Raw genomic sequence first — 22,966 nt, 5'->3', positions numbered from 1 at the left:
TTTGGAATTTATAAAACATTTTACACTTATAACTTTTGTTATGCAAAATAAAGTTGTAACCTGTTTCTGTCAGTATTTTATCACAATTGTTAATATGTATTAGTGAAAATAAATACATTTTAATGAAGTTAAATAGTGAAATGTGTAAAATCAGAAGGAATGACTCCATTAAAACAGCAAACCTAAACCTCTAACAAATTATACTAGTTTGTTATAACTCAAAACCATGAGAAGTTATGGACTAATTTTATATCTATAAGTCGAGCTTCTTTGATTTTGCATTTGTTTTCCTACTTAGCATCTGGGAGTCTCCTATGATAATGTGTTTATTACATTTGTCGTATTGAAAAGCGTGCAAAGATAGTTTTTTGTGTTCTTTGAATCTAGTTTCCATTTTTCTGCTTCTTTCCCCAATGTGGAAGTTACGACAGTTGTTGCATTGCATCTTATAAATCATGTGTGTAGTTTTCATGTGTAAAAACATGTCCCACATTGTTTTCCCATGTAGGAAGTTGTGGGCTTGAGCACCCGTCTCACTGTCCTAACTTCTATTTTTAATTCTGTATGTGTTGCTACTCTATTTCTTATATGAGACTGGTGAATGGAGGTTAAGACTGATGGACAGTTTATCTCCACTGCATACATAGTATGATCCCACACTGTAGCTTGTACACTGGGATATTTTCAGTCAATGCAGCATTTTTTTTATTTAATTCTTTTTGAGTTATAACAAACTAACACACACATGTGAATTCTATGATTACTGATATTCCATTTCTGCCTTTACAAATGTATCATTAATGTAAGAAAAAAATTAATGCATAACTATCAAAGTTTCTCCATTTAGGCCTTTTCTAATCAAATGATGTATACTTTTCACCAAATGATGTATACTTTTACTCTCATCTTCCAACTAATACAATAATTAAGTTTCATGCAGAATAATTCAAAAATATTAAACTGATTAACATCAACAGAGAATGCCTTTAAAAATTGCATAAACCTCACACACAATATTATAAATAAGTAAGAAAATAAACACTTTATTAACATTGTAAAAATTTCTAAGTATCAAACATTATTATACTGTGAGTAAAAATATTTAGTTCTAAATATTAAGCTATTTGTTGGACCTTAAACATTATGCAAGAACATCATAATTCATGGTTTAATTACAAGTACTCAACTGACAAAATTAAAATTATAAAACAATAGAAAAATGGCCCTGTAAATATTGTAGGCAATATATGTTATTCATTTATTTATAATTATTGTTAATACAGTACCATTCCCACTGATATTCTGAACCAAACTAATTTAAATTCTCTTAAGTCTTACTCTAACTTCATGACTGGCATGGCCAGGTGGTTGAGGCGTTTGACTCGAAATCTGAGGGTCGAGGTTTCGAATCCCTGTCGCACCAAACATGCTTGCCCTTTCAGCCGTGGGGGAGTTATAAGGTTTCAATCAATCTCACTACTTGTTGGTAAAAGAAGCCCAAGAGTTGGCGGAGGGTGGTGATAACGAGTTGCCTTCTCTCTTGTCTCACACTGCTGAAGTTGGGGTGATGAGCTCATAGACCTCGAGTAGCTTTGTGCAAAATTCAAAACAAACAAACTCTTAGTTATTACTTCATGGAGGAGATTGTTGGCAAGAATGAGACAAGTAAGATGTATTCTTTGCATGTGAAAAAGGAAAACTTTGAATAGATAGGCTTCCCTAACCAGCACAGTTGAAGAATGTATATCTAGTTACAAGTGCGATTGGCCACACAGACCAATACTACAAGCGGAGACCACCTGAAAAATCAACGACAGCAGAACGAGAAACCGTGGTACAGATCTCACCAGGAGACCAGAATCAGGCAAAGACTAGCCGTGGCAGACGAAAATCATAATCTACAGCATGATTAAATATTTTTGGGGTCATTACCTCTTGTAAAGACAGCATTACATCTCTACCATGTGGTAGAAAGAACGGACTTTCCAGATTAGACTCATTTTCAGCACTTATGTAATAAATGAACAAGCATTTCCTACGTTTTCTGATCTTTCTCACAGTATTGAGAGATCATATCCATTTTGTGAGACCTCCACCTATGTGGGTGATGTGGTCATTTGCCCATTTTTATTAAAACTTTTTTAATAGACAGGAGATTCCAAGTTCCTGTGGGTTCGAAACTTTCCTGTTCTTTTCTACAGGAACTTGGAGTCCCTCCGAGCTGTGTTTTGAGTGTCATACTTTTCAGTGTAAAGATTAATGCCATCACTGAACAATTCCCTCTTACTGAAAGAGTAAGAAAAAGAAAAAAAATATTTGTCTTAGAAATCTTATATACAACAACATGCACACTATATTTCATCAGGAACACTATTTAACATAAGTATAGAAGGTATGAAATTTCTGCTTTTTAGAAACTTAAATAAGGTTCATGCTGAACGAACTTCAAACAAACCTTCTAAATAACAGATGTTCTACAACCAATAGCAATTCAAATTGTCTTGAAATAAGTTTCCACTTTTATACTTGTATACTTATAGTGAGTATAATTATCTTGATACTGTAAGTCCTAAAACCAAATCAAATTTTTAAAACAAGAATTGTTGAACCCTTTACAAGTGAAATATATTTATCTGTAACTTGGTAATCACATTCAAAATTTATTTTCCTTAAACTTTTGTCCAGAGTAAAACTTAGTTTGCACAAACTACAATGACAAGTAACATTATAATATTTTTAACTTATTCTGGGATAGTTCAATAGTCAAGAGACAGGGTTAAAATCTCCCTTATGTAAAAATATTTTTCATATAGCTACTTACCTCTGCACCACTAAGAGCTATTCACTTACATACAACTACCACATGCCATCAACCTTGAACAAGCTCTCATGTGCATTATAACAGCTTATGACAATCACACTGCTGTAGCCCTCTACCAATGGGAAGGTCACACGATCTCTGTATAAGCACAAGTTTTCTCTTGACAAGGCAAAGAAAATTTACTGGAAGTAAGAAAGATCAGGAAAGAATTGTCTGTTTTATATGTTTTGTTTTAATAAGAGTTCAGAATTGGCTATGTCAATTATATTCCCAGAAAACTTTCATTTAAACACTGGCCACTTAGAAGGAGGAGATGGGTTTAATATTTTCCATTCTCTTGTGTTCAATTCAGATTTTTGTTTAGTAATACCTGTGAGGTAAAGACAGCAACTTGGTGGTTTCACATGGCACCAGGAATGAGAAGTGTAAGATGTTGTTCTTCATGTAACATTGTATCAGATGACTATCACCTTCTTACATTCATTTTCTTATCAATGAGAAATTGTCAATGTGTTGAAATATGTACATTAATCAAGGTACCATAATACGTATATAAACCACATGAAAATGACTGGAAAATAAAACAAACAAAAGTCATCACACTCGATCTTCTGGGTATACTGGAGAATAAAAAATTGGTAGGAGGCAAAATCCAGAGAAAAAAGGAAACTGCATAATTATACAAGTTATGGTAGACAAATGTGTTACTTTTAGTTCACATACCAGTCTGTGAGATCGCCAAAGACAAACAACGAAAAGAGGAAAGAGGCTGTGCTATGTTGAAACTGGCAGGAGATGCAAAAATGTCTATGGTCAAACTCATTCAAAGAAGAATATGCAAGATGGATCAGTTGGTGACCCTAAACAATTAAAGCAGAAAAATATACATGTAGAGATTCAGAGATGATAAAGAAATGACAGGATAAGAACCACTCAACTTTATGGGGACAACGAAAAGACTAGAATAAAATCCAGAGTAGAGTGAGAGACAGATTCTATCATTCCTTCTGTTAATAATGAAGATACAGATGATCAGTGAGACGTGGATAGAAAATAGAACAATAAGAAAGGAAAAGCATGAAAAAAGAAGATTGAAATTATGAGATAGGACATACAAAGCTTCAGGTTGTTAGAGAAAAAAGAAAACTGGGAGATGAAGTGAGAGAGGAAGGCACTGACAGGACCAAAGCCTGAGACTGGTTCCAAAGAAGAATAACCTCTAAAATCTAAACCCTGGATTCCAAAGGGTTGAGAACAATACCAAAAAATAGAACTATAAAAAAAAAAAAAAAGGACAAGACAAAGCACCTAGATATAAGATGGAGGGATATGAACACCAAACTAAGGAAATACCAAAAACAAATAAATCAGAACAAAGAGAGAATGGGAAAAGTAAAACTAAAGTAACAAACTGATTTTAAACCATCTGTACACTAGGTCCTGTATTCAAGACTCAGCTCTGTGCCAGTTGGCTTGGAGTGAGTAACGTGAAAACAAACTTTTCCAAATAAAACCCTCTATTAAACTTTAGCCATCTTGCTTCCACAAGTATCAGAAAGAGGAAGTTTTCTTAACTAGACTATGCATTGGTCACAGTTTTTTTAACTCATTGTTTTCTTTTATCTGGCATTGTTGCACTACTGTGTTGTCTCTGTAACATTCAGGTCACAACAAGCCACATTTTATGACTCTCAACAACAGCACCAATTTAAACATGGTTTGTCCTATGGTTTATCAGTAACATTACAAATATTTTTCGTTTTTTAAAGGACATTCATCTTTTTTAATGCCATTTAACTTTTTAATTTACACATTACATCTTTTTTAACATAATTATCCTTTAAAAAATCAAAGTCCATGTAGTTTTATTTGAAATTAGAAAACAGACGTTACATCAAATAGCTCAAAACCAGAACTGCTGCTGTTTGAACTACTCATTAGTCAACCTGGTGAGTTATAATTATTAAAATTTTGCTACAAGTCTTTTAAAACTTGTCTTATTTTACTTTCTGAAAACAGCCATTATGCCAAATAACTCTAAACCAAAGCTTCTAGAAATCAAGAGAAAGGATTTATTCCATACATTTAGCAAGAATGTTCACTGCTTTATTGAAACAATATTGTTGTATTAATACCAATACTATGAGTTGCAGCCTGTGAATGAAGAGTGGATATAGTTCACTGATAACTTAAATACAGGTCCAAAATGTGTTCTTCAAAACAGTAACATATATGTATGTTCCTATTAGTCAATCAATTCACTTGAAGGAAACATACAAAACTATCAAAATTGTTGTTAATAAGGTCTAATACAAAGAACATGGCTGGCTATTTTGTGGAAACTTGAAAGTCCTTTGAATGTTGTTGTATTAAACACCCAGTCAGACAAAGTTTTCACATTTTGTTTGTGAAATGGGATAAATGACACAAAATCAGTGCTGGATAAGAAGTAATAACCACACAAAGTCAGACGGATACCAGAATTGAAAACACTGAATGTGAAAGTCTGGTTGACACAAAGAATGTCCTATTACTTTCATTTCATATAAAACTGGGTTTGATAGATCAGTTTGTAATTATCTTAAACAAAGATGGTGACTGTTTCAAGTATCTGTATGAGGAATTCCCAGCAATTTCAGAAGCAACACTGAAAAGGATTTTGTTTAGCCTCAGATTAGAAAACTGACTTAAAATGAACATATCTAAGTCTGTTTGTTTATTTGAATTTTTTCATCAAGCCACACAAAAGCTATCTGTGTTAACAATCCCAAATTTAGCTATGAAAGACAAAAGAAAATGCAGCTAATCATCAGCATCCACTGTCAACTTTTGGTTACTTTTTATTAAAGAAAAGTAGGGTTGATTATAATGACTACTTTGCTGAAAAAAACAAGCATGTTTGTTTGAACAAGGATTCAACCCACAACTCACAGACTGCAAGTTCAACTTGCAATACGTGAGATCATAATACATAGTTCTGACACTAAATGATATAGATTTCACAAAAATATCAGGATGAATCTGAATGCATATCTGTTTGACATCAACTTTCCTCTTGTTTATTCTTTTTTTTTTATCAACAAACATAATAAAAAAATGTTCAATGTGGCAAATAAAATAATAATTTGATCAAAGCAAGAGTTTTATTTATTCCTAATTCATAACAACATTTTTATATGGAGGAGAAATGGATATTATTTTCAAAATCTAACAAGCTGAATAATAGGAAGTCGTGGCACCCAATATACTACTGCTAAAGAAGAAATCTAAGAAAAACAATCTGTTAATTTTCTTGTCCAAAAAATGATGCCAGTCTTCATGGTCAATATATTTCAACATGTATATTGGGATATTTGTTTTTTGAACTATTAATGTGAATCTAGTTATCACTGTAGTGGGCTGTATTGTTTTCACTGGCCGGCTACTTCAATTAACAGATGCTGGGTGAAAAATAAAAAACATCTTTTTAACAAAAGTGCTTATTATACATCACATACAGTTTGTTTAATTAGTCTCTTTGTACAATACTGTGTGAAAGTGTAAGAGCAAAAGAATATCTTTTCATTCTTTCATTTTATGGGCTAATTCTTCCATGTTATTACTGATTGTAAATTTCAATGCCATGGTAGTGATTCATTGATCACTTTTTAACAATTAAACAAGCTAGGGTGAGAACACTGAGTTTTTAGAATTTCCTATGCTTGTACCTTGGACATGTCATAATGGTTCTGTTTGAATGAATATAGTGGTAAAATTTAGGGCATGAAATAAATGTCATGGTACAACATGCAATGTCTCAACTATGTAGAAAGAAGCTAGCATATTGAACCAGTATGTGTTAGAAGAAATAAATTTAATAACAATCCACAAATAAATCTTGATAAAAACACTAATAACACACACATGACGTTATCATTCCACAACTAAAAATGAGGAAATAATTGTCAGTAGATCAGAGACTTTACACAAAAACTTTATGTGATGCTAGTTGGACTCTTCATCTAATTGTTGTAGACTTGAAATTTTCCCCAACTACTGTCAACCACACCACAAATAATGAGTACAATACAGATAAATTTTAAAATAAGAAGGGAAGAAACAGAACACCTAGATTCAATGAAACTGGCATTAAGTACCTTAGTTTGTGCAACCTTCTGGATAGAAAGAAAACTGGTTTCAAGCATGAGATAAATGACCATGTACCAAATGAAAGAAATTTGTCCAGATCTACAATATCAAGATAAGCCAATAATGATAGAATATTTAATCATGTAGCAGTTAAAAAACCTTTACTTTGTTCTCCAAGTATTGACAAGAAACTGGACTGCTGATAATTGAAAAGAAGTAATATGGATGGAAAAGTCAAAGTTTGAAATAGTTTACTCAAAGTGTACATTGTACATCCAGCAGAAGAAAGATGAAAGATTCGTATTTCAATGCACAGAACCTGTGATAAAGCATGGGAGAGGCAATGTGATGGTTTGAGGTGTTTTTCTGTAGAGATGACAGGAAATTTCTGTAAAATAGTTGGAATAATGGACCACTAAATAATGATCCATCATGGCAGACCCAGTTCTACTACCAAGAGGATAATGACCCCAAACACTCATCCAACGTATGCAGAAATTACTTAGCTGAGAAATAAGCCACTGGAGTTATTCAAATAATACAATAGTTCCCTAAGAGCCCCATCTCAAATGAGCAGATTTGGAATTTCATAAATCAAAAACTTGAGAAACCAAAAGCTACTTCCAATGAAACTATATGGGAGTGTATCAGAGACATTTTGACTAAACTCCCAAAGGACACCATGATTAAACATCTTGTAACAAAGCCTGAAAGACTTTCCATAGTTATTAAAGTAAAAGGAGACACAACAAATATTCACTGTTTGTTGAACTCTCACTAAATTTTTCTTGCACTAAATGTGAAGAATAATAAAATATTGATATTTTACCTGTGATTTATCTTCAGATGTTTTTTGAAAGCTGCCTGAAATCTGATTTTTGACTTTGTCCTAACACTTTTGCACAGTACTGTAGGATGGGCCTAAATGAAACTAAACATACTGGTACTGCTTTTTGGTGTATGTTATCAAGATAATAGGTTCAAAGTAAACCAAAATATCTGAGTAAAATAACAGTAATTTATACCATATCTTTAATAAGAGTTCAGAGGCAATGTGGCGTTTATTTACGTCCACTTCTAGACACCTGTCTAGAAAGTCTTGAAAATCTGTAGGCAGGTTATCTTTATTTTCATTGTTTGGTTTCCATTTGTTAATATTAAATCAAGTACCTGAAAAGGAGTGTGACTTGATGACTAAATCAATAACTTAACAACACAAAATAATTCTGATAATAAAATATACATGTATATATAATGAAAACAATTATACAGGGTGAGCCAAAAGTAGGTGGACAGCATTTGGAATAGGTTTATGTATCGGTTATATTAATGCAATTGTATATTATAACTATGTTGCAACTATATTATTTGTGTTATATAATTACAATTGTATAATTACATTTGTTTTAATTTAATCTGTTTTCTTTTTTTTAGATTGTTAATAGAACCCATAATGTCAAATACTTTAAATACAGATAAAAGAATATGGGTGTTAAAAGAGTATTGGAAATCTCTTTTAGGAAGGAAAACAATTTGAGCATTTGCGTTAATAAATAACATTTTATTTTTATTAATATAATTGTCTTATTACATATAGTTGTACGCATACGTGATCTCTAAATAAATGTTTTTTTACTGTCCACCTACTTTTGGTTCACCCTGTATATATCAGAAATTATAACTAATTCTGTTAATGAGACTAGCATTACAGAGATAGAATATACCTTACTTACAAAACACAAAAATACTATCTGCTTCATGCACTATTACTGACTCATGTCACTTGACACCCATGACATCGGAATGTACAAATCTTTGGATAATACTCCCTAATACTGTCTAAATATCTCCACAAAATATAACTTTACAGTAGCAGAACACCCTGAGTGAATTACCTAACATGTTACTATTTATTTATAGGGGTTTAACAAGATGGTAGTGATATTGTGGCAGAAAACACTATACTTTATGCATTTTAAAGATTATTATATCATACACTCCACAAGATTTAATAATTAACTGTTTGTAATTGTATATAGTCTTGTTAAATATTCAGTGTTGCTGTCATCATTCCACTGTTCATTATTACCTTCATTACATCTACATGTTTGAATTATGTGAACATTCTTGTTTTTGTCTTTATTATATCTATTACCTGTGGTTGGTGAAGACATTCTGGACAAAGCAGACAATTGTATTTTAAAATACAAAAATGTAGCTTTTAAGAATTTTGGTTTCGTGAAACAATGATAATTTTTACTATTAAACTTTACAAGAGAAATATCTGTGTTTAACTAAAGCAAAGCATTAATACACCCAAGTTATTAAAAGATCTTGAAATTATTGGTGAAAGACTGGAAGTCCCTCTGAGATTTATAAAATCACATTTTATATTATTGTTGCACCAAAGTATTTAACTTTCCATCTAATTTCATAGACTTGTAACTTTTAAAACTTAAACAATTCACAAAAGAGAAAAATGCAAGATACCCAAAACAAGGAGAAAATTGAACTTCAATCAACTCTTATTCCTTGGCTGTAAGTATTGGTTACCTACACTTACCATGTCAGAATTTTTCTGATGAAATACCAAGGAACCAGATGTAAACCTCTGGTCCGTACTTTTTCCTTTTTATTAATTCTGGAACCAACCAATGCCAAGTGTCAACCAGGCAATAAAGTTATCATGCAAAAGAAAAAGAAAACAGAAATAACTACTAGTAAGCCTTACAAAATTAACTCTAATTTAGATGCCAATGCTGTGATCTGATTCCCAACATTTATAAAAGATTACACTGGATTGTATTTTGTGTAAGAGACTGAAAATTTAATATTTATTGCATTACACACTAAATAATGTTTACAGTTTTGTAAATAATGCTACATTTGAGAGTACTGTATAAGCTGCAAATAATTTAACAAACTCAACCTTTCTTGAATAAAATAATTTCAACAACCATGTACATAACACACGTACATATAAAGAAGTTGAAACAAGCATAATAAAAACTAAAGAGTGCTGGTTGGAGATAACATACTGGTAGAAGCTTAGAACAGAAATATATAAAGTTATTTCAAAGTTATTTATATATGGAATAAATTGAAAAAGTCATTATGTCAGAACCACATTAAAACTGTAACGTATTACTTACAACTACAATTTAAACAAAGCAAACCTGTGAGAGTGATATGCAAAAATATTCTTAAACTTGTAAAATTGCTTGAAATTGACCATTTAATTAAATAAAGACAATATGTTAGCATACAATTTATAACAGGTAAGATTAAAAATACAAAAATTAACTAAAATGTAACATTAATAAGACTAACCCAAAGCTCATCACCAACAAGATAGCTAACCAAATAGTTGACGATGGTTTGGATGTTTACTTTTGTCCACCACTATAAGTTCGGTGACGATAAGCTCTTTTCCTGGTTTTCATTGATCTCTTTAATTGCAACTTAAAACCCAGTAGCAGTTACTATGGCTGTGTAGATAGTTCCTGAACCACTGAAACAATAAAAGTATCATTAGAATTTGTAATGTGCTACAACGTGAACATATTACCACATGCTACTTATAAAATTATTGTACCTTTTGAAAAGTAATGGATTAACACATGTTTCTAGTCTTATATTTTTGTAAGGTGATAAAATTGTATACTTTCCTTGTATGTTTATTATACAGCAGTTAGAAAATTGTGCACAGTTACTTTTTTAATTATATGAATTCTACTCTAAGATACTGATAAAAAATAAATGGTGCATTATATTCACACAAGTAAGCACCGTCCCTCCAAGTTATATTAATAACCTTTTGGAAGTGTGTGCAGCTGTTACATTCACGATGTCCTCATAATATGATGTTAGTTTCGAATATTTAATACAACAGTTCTGCTTAGATTATATGCAGAAATTAATCTATTTTAGTAAATGTATGGTTTTAATCCTTACAATAGTAATAACACTATAACATTACTGTGATCACACTTTGAAAGTTCCTTGGAAATAATGTATTTCTACACTGTTATTTTACTCTTCATAATTTGTCATATCTCCTCTTTAAATCAAAATGTACAATTATTTAGTTACACATTTTTAACACTTTCTGAGTTATGCAACTATTTTTGCTGGGACTGAAATAATTACAACTGAACATAAACCCTTATTGATGTAAGCTGTTTTTGGGTGAATCAAATTACCAGCTTGTGACACTACATTTTTTTTTTCCTTTGCGAGTCATAAATGTGTTAGATGTTTTAATTATTCAAAATTACTAAATTTTATAATTTGAATCATATTTTCAATACTTCAGGAATACCATTCTACAGACTGATTAACCTGCATATTTATTTTTAATCTACATCACATATTCTATAAAATTGTTGTGATATTTATAATTTTCTGTACTAAAAAATTAACTTCCAATAAGTACTTATCTCCTTTTACACAGGCCTAGAATAACCAGACAGTTAAGACCCTCAACTTGTAATTTGATGATTGCTAGTTCCAATCCCCATCACACCAAACATGCTCACCCTTTCAGCTGTAGGGGCCTTCTAATGTTTCAGTCAATCCTAATATTCACTGGTAGAGAAGTAGCCCAAGAGTTGGCAGTGAGTGGTGATGACTAGCTGTCTTCCCTCTAGTCTCACACTGCTAAATTAAGGATGGCTAGTGGAGATAGACCTCATGTAGCTTTCACGAAATTATAAAACAAACAAACAATCCTTTTACATCAATACATATTCTTGTTCAATGCTGCCATCTTTTTGTAAATCTTGTTTTCAAGCATATCACAAGTTTCTGCCTCCTCTTGTTTGCAAATTATTCATTAAAATTATCATGTAACAACCCTCCATCAGTAATAAAGTAAGGTATTCTCATTTTGCTTATGACTTCATCTGTTCAATTCTACCAGATATCACTTTGAGTTCTCTTAGAATTTGGAAGCATCAGGTTTTAATGAAGAGGTAAGATGGGAAGTGTGAAATTTGGTAAGAACCTTCCAGAAATACATTTACAGTTTAGGTGAATTACAGCTTCCAATACAGTGCATTATGTCATATCATCATATAGCAAGAATCTTACATTGAATAGGTGGAAGAAACAGTTTGAGGGAAGGAAAGAAGCATCCTCCAAAGCCATCCAGAGGACACACCTGAAGACAAGAAAGTCAAATTTGGAAAACTGATGTGGGAGACTGAGCCAGGTATACATTTCACCCAGATAAGAAAGATGTGGTACTTATGGGAAAACTGGAATGTAATGAGGGCTATCAATCTTCATTAGAAGAAAAGTGAGGGCATAAAACACAATGGAGAGTCTGAAGGAACAACAACACTTGAAACAATGCAATGGATGACCACAAAGACCTATTTTCAAATGCAAACCATACTGATTCACTCAATACAAGACATGGTAGGGATGAAGAGTATTCTATTCCACCTTAACCATATATGTTTTGGTTTAGAATAATGGCTACTTTTATAACACTTTTACAGTTGACTAGATGCCCCCATTTGTTCTGTCAAGGCTATATAAAATAAACTTTAAACAGCTTTATCAGAGATCCATAGTATGAAAAATCAACTTTGGAAGTACTGATGTGATTAATTATTGTAGTTTACAAAAATATAGGCATTCGTGTAATCCACACCCTGCATACTGACAGACTTGATGATTTATTGAGATGGAAGATTAGTGTGAGAAAATAATACATTATAAAGAACATGGACTTTACCAAACACAAGTTCTAACTTTTTGATAATCTATAATCAGTTCGCATGTTTACCACTTTGCAAAATAAAATTGACAAATGGAATGAAAATTAAAACACACTCAAAAGGAAAAAATATTATTAAAATATGCACTTCAGACTCAACACATACCTAGATAAAATGCTGCACTTTACAGGTCACAATTCTTTCAAAACAGAAACTAATTACATGATTTATGTTCTCCTTGTAGCTGGCCAATCAACTTAGATGGCAATAATCCAGAAGAACATATTACTTTTGAGCCATTAATAATACAAATTCACACTCAAGTTGATACCTGGTGAACTATCCCATGAAGCAGCAGATACCATCTGTGATGACTCATGTTAGGTACAGCAACACCTAGAAGTCAACTAGCACGTGCCCTAGTAAGAAGTTCTGAGCTAGAATCATAAAAATAACTCAAAATTTTATGTTTCATATTTATCAAGCTGAGGTACCTTTCCTTCATTTGTGCATGAACTTAAACAAAATCTGGAGGTGAAAGATATGATAAATGAGAAAAATCCTGATTTTCATACAATTCATTTACTAGACTGTATAATGGTCATTATGACCCTGTAGAAAGAGGTAGTATCAATTGTAATGTCAGTAGGGGTGCATTCTGTTACCTGCTTTCAACACCCAGCTCATCACATCTTTCTGCAGTGTTTCACATGATTATTTAATAGAAAACCAATGGCTACAGAAGTGTCTTACAGACAGGTCAAAGTAAGAAATTACAACTCAAACAACAGCTTTTCATACCAGCCTTATGGTGGCTGTTGAAATAGAAACTTCATCTCAGTTTATGCATTATTGTAACAAAGGCAGTCATCTTTGTTCATTTAATTCCTCCAAAGAGAGCCAAGCACAGTCTTCGAGATGTATATATTAAATGTTTGTGTGCTCTGTGCATCGATGAATATAATTGATGTTAACTCAATCAAAGTGTTCAATAACAGCAATAATGGGGTGGAGGAGTTAGGAACCATCCATTAGCATGGCCACTTCCGAATTATCTTCACATTTACCCTCATTAAGAAGGATAGTCATCTATTGAAAGCACTACTGTTTTTGCTCCCTTGAAAGCATTATACACAGTTTGGTTAAGACTGGTCCAGTGAACCTGGATTAGTTAGATAATGGAACAAGAGACAGACACAGATTTTTTGTGTTTTGTATATATACACAATATAGCAATGAGGTTTTAGTATCTGTACACCACCTAATTCTACCTTCAACAAATCAAGACAGGATTTAGAAAGTTATTTTCCTTCTTTCTCAGACAACATGTGAAGAGAGAAAAGAGTATTGTTTTTCACCTGCTCTAGATCTCTCAGACCTATGGTGTCCAACATGGTCACCGCTTGCCACATGCCAAAACAGCTATTGACCTGTGGTGAACTGGTGCTTTACTTCTACCACCTATTTTTTGTATAATTAATTTTCTTAATAAATAATTGAAAACATTACTATGTATTTTTTACCCATCTTTAAAAACACAGTTAATTTTTTTGCCTCAAAGTGAAAATGTTAACACATTTTAAACAGTTTGGGTGACTATGAAATACAGTTGGACACTGGAGCATTAGACCTAAAAGCACACCCACTCCTACAGAGTTTTGAAGAACCACAATTTTTCCAATGTTCTGATTTCATTTCAGTTAAAAACGCACTTTTAAATATTGTATATAATAATTTAAATTTGTGTGTTGGACTAAGGATTCTTTTACAGTGGATGTTTGCCACTTTTTGGAGATAAATTCAAAAATAAATGAACAGCATGCATTCCACTTATTCTAAAATATGTTCAAAACAAGTGAAACATGACAAATTCTTCACACTACGTGTATCACAACTGGATCTAAATACTGCATGGTTCTCTTCTTGACAAAAATCCATTTTGGCCAAATTCAATTGGTTTAAAATGCAGTTGACAAGCCAAACTATTTTTCTCTATTTTAAATGATTCATTTCACATTTTCTAACTTCTATCTGACTGAAACTCTCTTTTCCTTGGTTTTACTTTTGGCTCACTTCCTACTCTGTGGTCTTTTGTATGGTTGTTGACACTTTTTTTATTTCTTGCATTGAGGCATTCTAGAAATCTCTGTAGCCTTAATATCAATTACACAACTTTCAATAACCTTCTGCTTTCAACTTTCTTACTGTGAAACAAAACAGTCATGAAATATTAACTCACAAAATAAATTACCGCCACCTACATTAAACAGTGTATTCTATCTTATAACACTGAACTTATATATTTTAGTCACTACACTACTTGCCATTGATTGAAAACACTTAAAGTTTGTTGTAATGCAGTTTTTGAAGAGGAGGAAAAGAGAAAGTGGACCAGTTTGAACAATTCTTGAATTTCAAAAGATAACTTAATTTTAGTGAAAATACTTGATCAAAACTTTGAATTTTTTTGTATACAAAATACTAGTAATATTTACAGAAAGCTAGTCAGATTTTGTGAAGATACACATATCATTTTAAAAGTTACAGTGTGGAAACTGATGATTATGAACAAAGTCACACACAGCGAGTCTGTAATGAAAGGGTTCATTTCTTTTGTTCCTATCCCCCCTCTTACATGACATTTTAAGAAGAGAAATGTAGTTCCTCTATCCAGGAAGTATTTATTGCACTGGCTATTGAACCTTACCCTTCCAAGAAGCCAACAGTTGTTAACTACTATTCACAGCAGTGGATATACTAATTAGACTCCTTACTGAAAACCTGTATGCATCTGTTCAATGCACTTTGTTTCACTGTTACTTTGTGTTGTATCTTACCACTTGTACTTGAATGAAAGGGAAAAGAAAGAGAGTAAGATATTTGGTGTAGACCGAAGACAGTTTTGAGACAGCGGAGTTGTTTTATAGTTCCTATAAAAAACAAAACAACAACATCCCATATCACTTTAAGCTTTGATGTTATGGTTATAATGCTAACAAACATCTCATGAGGGTCCTAGCAACATAAGAACTGGTAACTACAATTTTCTCTCCACATGTAAAATCTAGGTGATATTCACCCAATCATATAAAGCATTTTGAATTTATGTAATTGTCATAACACAATAACAGTTTTAAACAAATGTGTTCTTTCATTTTATACTTAAAATAATTACTAAAAGTACTCTATTTCTTATCTCACAATAAGACACAGAGCCTTCTAGAACAAAATTTCAGTCATCACAAGACATATGATAGTTTGGTTTTTAATAGGAGCTCAATAACACAAACAATGGAGGTGGATGGGTGAACTAATGTACCTGTCTTTCTCCTCTTATGCTCCAAAAGTGCTCTTTTTCCCCATTATAAAACACTGTCCATAATTAGACCTTGCCTGCTGTGAGCTTGGAAATACAAATGTCATGTTTAAAAATAATTGACACGTATACACATATTAAATGTTGATATACAAAAAAACTGCTGTTCAATTTTACACTTTAAAAGGGTTTGCAAGATTGACAGAAAAGGATAAGAGATCTACATCGATCAACCCATATGGAGTAGAGGAAATCCACAGCCTTCTGTAACCCCTCCCTCATAAACGGTTTTGCATCAGATTGCTTAAAAAGTAAGACCCCATTTTATTGATCCCCTGCCTTTATAATGTCCTCCAGATGTTACTGTAGGAGCTTCACTATGTATGTTTAGCTCACTTCAAGAAATTTAATGTTTGAAAAAAAAGGAAATGGACAAACGTGTACTTGCTGTGGAGTGACTGACACCTCTACCCCCCATAGTTTCACCTCCACTGTTTATTGGTACTTTTCCTTCTGATGGGCAGATTCTTCCTTCACAGGTTTCTTCACATTAATCTTGTTCAGCATCACTGACATGACGACAAGGAGCTGGAAAGTTGAACTTGAAGGCGATTCACACAGTCAAAAAGGCTTAAAATCTTATAGTTCTGTAAAGAAGAAAAATACAGTTATGCTAACACAAAATCTTGTTCTGAACACAAAATCTCAATTTTGTCCCAATTTATTTTTAACATTTTAACTAATTCCTGGGCAATCAAGATTCAAGTCATGTAAAATTTGCATAGCTTTTCTTTTCCAGTTAAATATAGAATTATAAGAAAGTTAACTGTTTAACAAGGTTTACTGCTATTCATTTAATGTCACAATAAAAACTTTGAGAAAAAACAGAATAGTATTCAGTATAAATCTTTAAAGTTCTTAAATGGATAAACTTGAAGCAGGCACTTCTTCATGTGCAGCAAGCAATATGTAGACTAAATTACTAACTACAATACCCATACAGTAAGACAGTACAAACAATTCATGAGGTAAAAAAACAGCAAAAGCACAATGAAACAAAAAAAGAAACAAAACAAAAACTCAACATACTAAGAAACCAAATAAACACAGCCATAAAACTATGCTCACCAGATAAAATTAACGATGAATTAGACAAAATAAAACAATACTTCACCAACATCAATAAGTTTCCTCCACAAACCGTAGAAAACATTATACGCACACACCTAGACAGAAAGCAAAATCAACCAACTAAAGTAAATACAGCTCACGAATCAAAAAACCACGAAACCATATACTGCTGTATACCATATATTCCCGACATCAGCAAACAAATAACCAACATTTGGCAAAAATTAGTAACAAAATATGACATTCCAATTAATACCAAATTTATTCAAAAACCCGGCACAAAACTGAGGTCTATACTATGTAAAAACTACACTGACAAACACCACACCAACATTATTTATAAAATACAATGTGATAACTGCCACGACTTCTATATTGGAGAAACAAGTAGAAAAATGGAAACCAGATTCAAAGAACATAAAAAGTCACCTTCACACGTTTTCGAACACTGCAAGTCAAATAAACACAACATAACCATAGAAAACACTCAAATACTAAATAAAGAAACAAACATAAACAAACGTAAAATTAAAGAAGCCTTACTTATACAACAACTTAAACCCAAAATAAACCAATATAAAGGAACGCCTTTATACCTATATTAATATAATAAATAAAATTATATATTCAAACATCTAATACCGCCCTCTACATTTCGACACACAGTTACACAACCCCTTTGAAACATGTGGTCAGCTTCCGGTCAGTTACCTCTTTCTTTGTGAACCTGACGATGACCGAAGAAGGTCGAAACGTTGTTCGCTCTTCTATGTAAAGTGTTTTCTCAGCCCAAACGAGCCGTTTTTGCATATAAATTTCTCAACAAGTGGGTTTCTCGTCATCACTGATGTCATGTAAGACAATATTACTATAACTGTACATTTATGCGTGTCAAGTTATTGTTATGACATTGTTGTAAATATCTGAAGAACGTTTTACACACAATTTGTTTGTGTAGAGATAAATGAAAATAAATAGATAACCATAATACAGGTGATTTTAAACTTTAAACTACATACATGTCTGTCTTGGAATTTTATTTTTAAAGTTATACAGTCTGAACTACATAATCACGAGCAAAATACTGTACACAGTAGTGTATGTAGTCATTACAAGTTATGAAAAGGTATATACGTGGTTGTTATATATTCAGTAAATTGAGAATAACTACACATTGTGTATACAGTCAAATTAAAACAATTCACTTTGCACTCATCCATATATATTTCAAAACTGTGGAATATTATTTACTGTTGGCTGCAACTAGGTAAGCTACATACTAATCAAATCTACCTGAATGTACACTATAAACTATGCACATCATAAAAATGATAACATCTTAGCTAACACACCGTTATCAAATTTAATTTTCTACATAACAAAGAAAAGGAATAGAAAATATAGTACAACTATCTTGCTGTTCCTGATTCAAATTTAGAAAAAGGTAAATAACCAATATATGACTCTTAATATTAGTACTACATTACTTAAGACAGATGTGCCAGTACAAATTTATAATGATTCTTGGATGCTTTCCATTGTTCTTTTAACCTGAGATTATTTCTCTTAGACACAAATTTATTCTTGCTTAACGAGGGCAATATAGCTTACCTTCATCAAACTTTAATTTTAAAAAATACAATGAAACCATGCTCCAAGCGTGTACAAGTTCCACAAGCACTGCTGCTAACTCTGCCTAGCAATCATATAAATCTGACCATATCCATTCCCTCTCTTTAGTTGATCACTCATCAAATCAGATTACAAGTATTCAGAGAAGTATCTTCTACATCTTACAACAATAAAGTTTCACATATAGAAGGAAGTATAAAGTACAATACAACTATTTCATGAAACTATGGATATGATTCTTTGAATGTTAACCCATTCTTATATATCCCTCTTTGTGTGACACTGAAGGGAGAGTCTGCATGATATATTTCAACTAATGATACGCTATGACTAGTCAGTAACAATTTAGTGATCAGCTTTCATTATGCTCTAAATGCCACATGCAATGTGTAGAAATTCACACACCTATATGTGGTGCATTATTACAAGAGTATTATGATGTTGAACAACAAAGTTACTACTATTATGTACCCTTCTTTATTGTTGACATGATTTTGTTGGTATTTACCAAAACCAAATTTTGTATGTCTGCAGCATTATTGCCCTTGCAAAAGATGCAATTAGAAAGCTTTCATGTCCAAAGCACACCACTCTTTCATGCATGTTTTCCATAAACCATACAGTATATGAAGACAGTGCTTTCACAATCCATGTTACAACAGTGTAATAGCATATATAATCTTTAAGTATTGTTTCTGGTTATTTATCATTTTATACTAGTAATTGTATTTGTTTCATTCCACACCTTCTTAACCCTACTACTATGTGTAGGGGTCAGGGGGATGTTATCACATTTGTAGATTTACATTCAAAATTTTATTGAACCATTATTTTATGAAGATATGTTGTAGCATGTAATTCAAATGTAATAGTACACAATAATTAATTAATTTAAAATAAATATTAAAACAAATTCCTAAATATCAAATTTTGTTTGTCATGTACTATACTACATGCTTCTTTATTTAAATTATATTTCTGATGTCCAAAGGCAAAGTTTATACTTTTTCACAAATAGAAATTTAAATTAACAAATTTTGACAAGCTAGAATATAAAATAAAAAACCTCCTTTCTTATCTATTTTCTGAAATATTACTATTTCAATAGTAAATTGAAAATACAATTTTTATATTTTGATTCAACTTTTCTGATGATCCATACATCCCTTCCCAAATTAATAATTTTTAATAATTAAGTACACATACATACATATTCCTGTATATAGATAAATTTCTCATTCCCACTGAATACCAAATACCATTACTGTGTCAAATAGTCTTCATTACCTATTGAACCTGTTTTTAAACTTCACTGTTCTCAAAATTGGTTCTTCTTTAAATCTGAAATCTTAAATGTTCACATAACTTTAGTGTACACACCTATATACTTCAAATTAATTCATAAATAAATACTCACAAGTAGTAACACCATAGACCAGGAAAATATGGTGCACGGTATCCGTCTCTTCCAAAAGGAAACACATGGATCATTTACCTGTCACAGTGTACATCACAGAAGCATTTAGAAAAACACATCAGTAAAAAACTAAGTAATGAATTTTCATAACTTGTAAGAAATAAAGTTCAAACATATTTAATACATATCAACATTTAATTAACATTTAAATTAAAATTTCCAGCTGTTTAAAATTGTAATGCATAATGTATGTAACATAATAAATTGGAGACTGATCTGAGATAAATCATAATACATCACAATCAACAATTCCTCTAAAATTAATTTTAAGGTAATAATGAATCAGTGTCATATTTCAGCCACGATTAGCTTTACTTCTCTTTCAAATCTTACTATATATAATTAAAGCATGTTCTTTGCATGGTGCATTATTACAGAATTAACAGTAATTTTGTTACAGTAAATGTATTTACCATTAGTACTACATCTTGTCCTTAGTCATAATAATAATGATGTTAGCTTTCCAGCTACTTCTTATAGTTTGACTTTATTCATTACTTCCTGTACTTACACATTACATCAGTAAAGATATAATGAAACACACATGTGCAGCCACAGTGAAGTAATGTTCTTGTTATCAGAGTATTTTTATTTGAAACTACGTTCTGCAATAAAGAAATAGTTCTTGCATAAACTTTTTTCTAATTTATTGAATCTTGAATGAAGCACAAAGTGGAGAATTGTTTTATGGATTTTTGTGGTACCAGTACGAGTTAGTTTGTTTTATAAATCTATTTTCATTAGTACGAGCTTTGTCATTACATTTTAATTATAAAGATTAATTTATATTGCTAGCGTATTACATGGAATTAAATCTATCATAAATCACTTAAGCTAATTATTATCATGAGGTATTTCTGGAATTACAGCAAAGAATATCACTAACAAACAACAATTTTTGAATTTCATCTTTCCTATTTCACCATAACAATCACATTCTTTCGATAAGGCTAACGTTGGTTCGTGGTAACTTCTGTCTTTGCTGGCTTCTTTTTAAGATAGATCAAACTATAGTTAAGCTGTAACTTTGAGTTTAAAAGATTAAAGATATAAATATATGGTCAGTACTCTCTTTCGCGAAATAAATTATTTTCGTTATTTTGTTTAATACTCACAGTAATATGTCAATCGTTAAGCCTCTATTAATTGTAAGGCCTTCCACGATGATTAACTTCCCTTCATTCTTTTCTTTGGCCTAATTCCGTTTGGTAACATCTTATCTGCTAATTTTTTTTCTGTCTCTCAACTTTTACTTTTCATTTAACACTACTTATTTATCTTTAGCGCGGACAGCCTTGTTGCTTTGTGTCATAAAACACCAAACCAAACTATTCATCTTTATTACCTGATCGTCTGTTTTCTGTATTATACACATCAATAAATTTCCCGCGACTCTAAATTCTCGACATCAATGAGTTACAAACAACACGTACATCTCTTAAAGAGTTTCGTTTTTAAACTTGTCATAATGTTTACTATAAATTAATTGATTGTGACTTTCATGTTACGAAGAAAGCTAAACAATAATTACATATTTGTTTTTAAAATAAATTAACAACAGTCACACTTAACGAACTTTTAAATAATTTACTTGATAAACATATAAACGTATGTAATTATATTGTTTGTTTGTTTTTGAATTTCGCACAAAGCTACTCGAGGCTACTGTGCTAGCCGTCCCTAATTTAGTAGTGTAAGATTAGAGGGAAAGCAGCTAGTCATCACCACCCACCGCCAAACTCTTGGGCTACTCTTTTACCAACGAATAGTGGGATTGACCACACTTTATAACGCTCCCACGACTGAAAGGGCGAGCATGTTTAGTGCGATGGGAATGCGAACCCGAGACCCTCAAATTACCACGTCGCACGTCTTAACACGCTTAGCCATTCCGGACTGTTATGTAATTATATACATATATAACTTATCCTACGTTACGTGCCCCGGCATGGCCAGGTGGTTAGGGCATTCGACTCGTATTCTGAGAGTCACGGGCTGGAATCTACGTTAAACTGAACATGTTGGCCCTTTCATTCATAGGGCGTTATTATAGTTAATCCCATTATTCGTTGGAAAGAGTACCCCAGGAGTTGCTTTTCCTCTTGTCTTACTCTGCTAAATTAGGGGCAGCTAGCGTAGATCGTTTTCGTGTAGCTTTGCGCAAAATTCAAAACAAAGAAATAAACCTACTTAGCATAATTACATCTTCATAAATAGAGTATCATATCATCCAGTGCTTATATTACACTGTTTGTCGTGTTATTAGAGGCAGTACTAACCACTTTCATTCACATCATTCTTGAGTTTGTATACAACTACTCGAGGATCTGCATGATATTCAGTTCTAATCAGGTATCATTAGGGGAGTATTTGGCATATCATTCTTTGTTACAGGGGCCTTTACCTTCACTTCTTGTATCTTTAACTGAGATGTCCTTTGCCATTATTACTTCGTCAACTAACTCTGAAGTTTCTGTATGCTTATCTCTTCCTCGTCAAAAGGTAATTCAATCTCACTTGAGTTATCGGTTTTATTTTGTAACAGATTCACTGTTGTACATTTAGTGTAGTACATTCGCTTCTTTCAGTGTAATTTTATTTATTCTTATGACGTATACTGTGGGCTGTATAATTCACAAGTCTGCCTGTTATCTACATTAATAGAAGATTCTCGATCGTAAGAATCAACAAAGTACTAGGAGTGTATGTAATGCTAGCGATTGACAATATTTTTG

General features: G+C 32.0%; 1 protein-coding gene, 1 long non-coding RNA gene and 1 pseudogene across 9 annotated transcripts in view; all 3 read right to left on the bottom strand.

Moving 5' to 3' along the window:
* The window catches only part of LOC143243241 (anoctamin-2-like), a 36,046-nt pseudogene extending 33,966 nt beyond the window's left edge, over nt 1-2,080 (bottom strand). The window contains exon 1 of the transcript XR_013024242.1: nt 2,040-2,080. The product of XR_013024242.1 is annotated as an anoctamin-2-like (transcript). The remainder of the gene's footprint in view (nt 1-2,039) is intronic.
* Nucleotides 1-22,966, bottom strand: part of LOC143243169 (uncharacterized) — a 139,705-nt gene that overhangs the window by 94,953 nt on the left and 21,786 nt on the right. The gene's annotated exons all lie outside the window — the stretch shown is intronic.
* Nucleotides 5,880-20,295, bottom strand: LOC143243171 (uncharacterized). Of its 7 annotated transcripts, XR_013024113.1 has the most exons (5): nt 11,488-13,898; nt 10,280-10,460; nt 9,513-9,590; nt 7,779-7,870; nt 5,880-6,261 (listed from the first exon to the last, which is right to left on the bottom strand). It is a non-coding gene; the product is annotated as an uncharacterized LOC143243171 (long non-coding RNA). The 7 variants fall into 7 exon arrangements; XR_013024117.1 differs by lacking the exon at nt 9,513-9,590 and having other exon boundaries at nt 11,488-13,897; XR_013024115.1 differs by lacking the exon at nt 7,779-7,870 and having other exon boundaries at nt 11,488-13,895.

Source organism: Tachypleus tridentatus, unplaced genomic scaffold (genome assembly GCF_004210375.1).
Source record: "Tachypleus tridentatus isolate NWPU-2018 unplaced genomic scaffold, ASM421037v1 Hic_cluster_2, whole genome shotgun sequence".
NCBI classification, from domain to species: domain Eukaryota; kingdom Metazoa; phylum Arthropoda; class Merostomata; order Xiphosura; family Limulidae; genus Tachypleus; species Tachypleus tridentatus.
The sequence above is the reverse complement of the archived record's forward strand: the minus strand, read 5'-3'. Positions and strand labels throughout refer to the sequence as shown.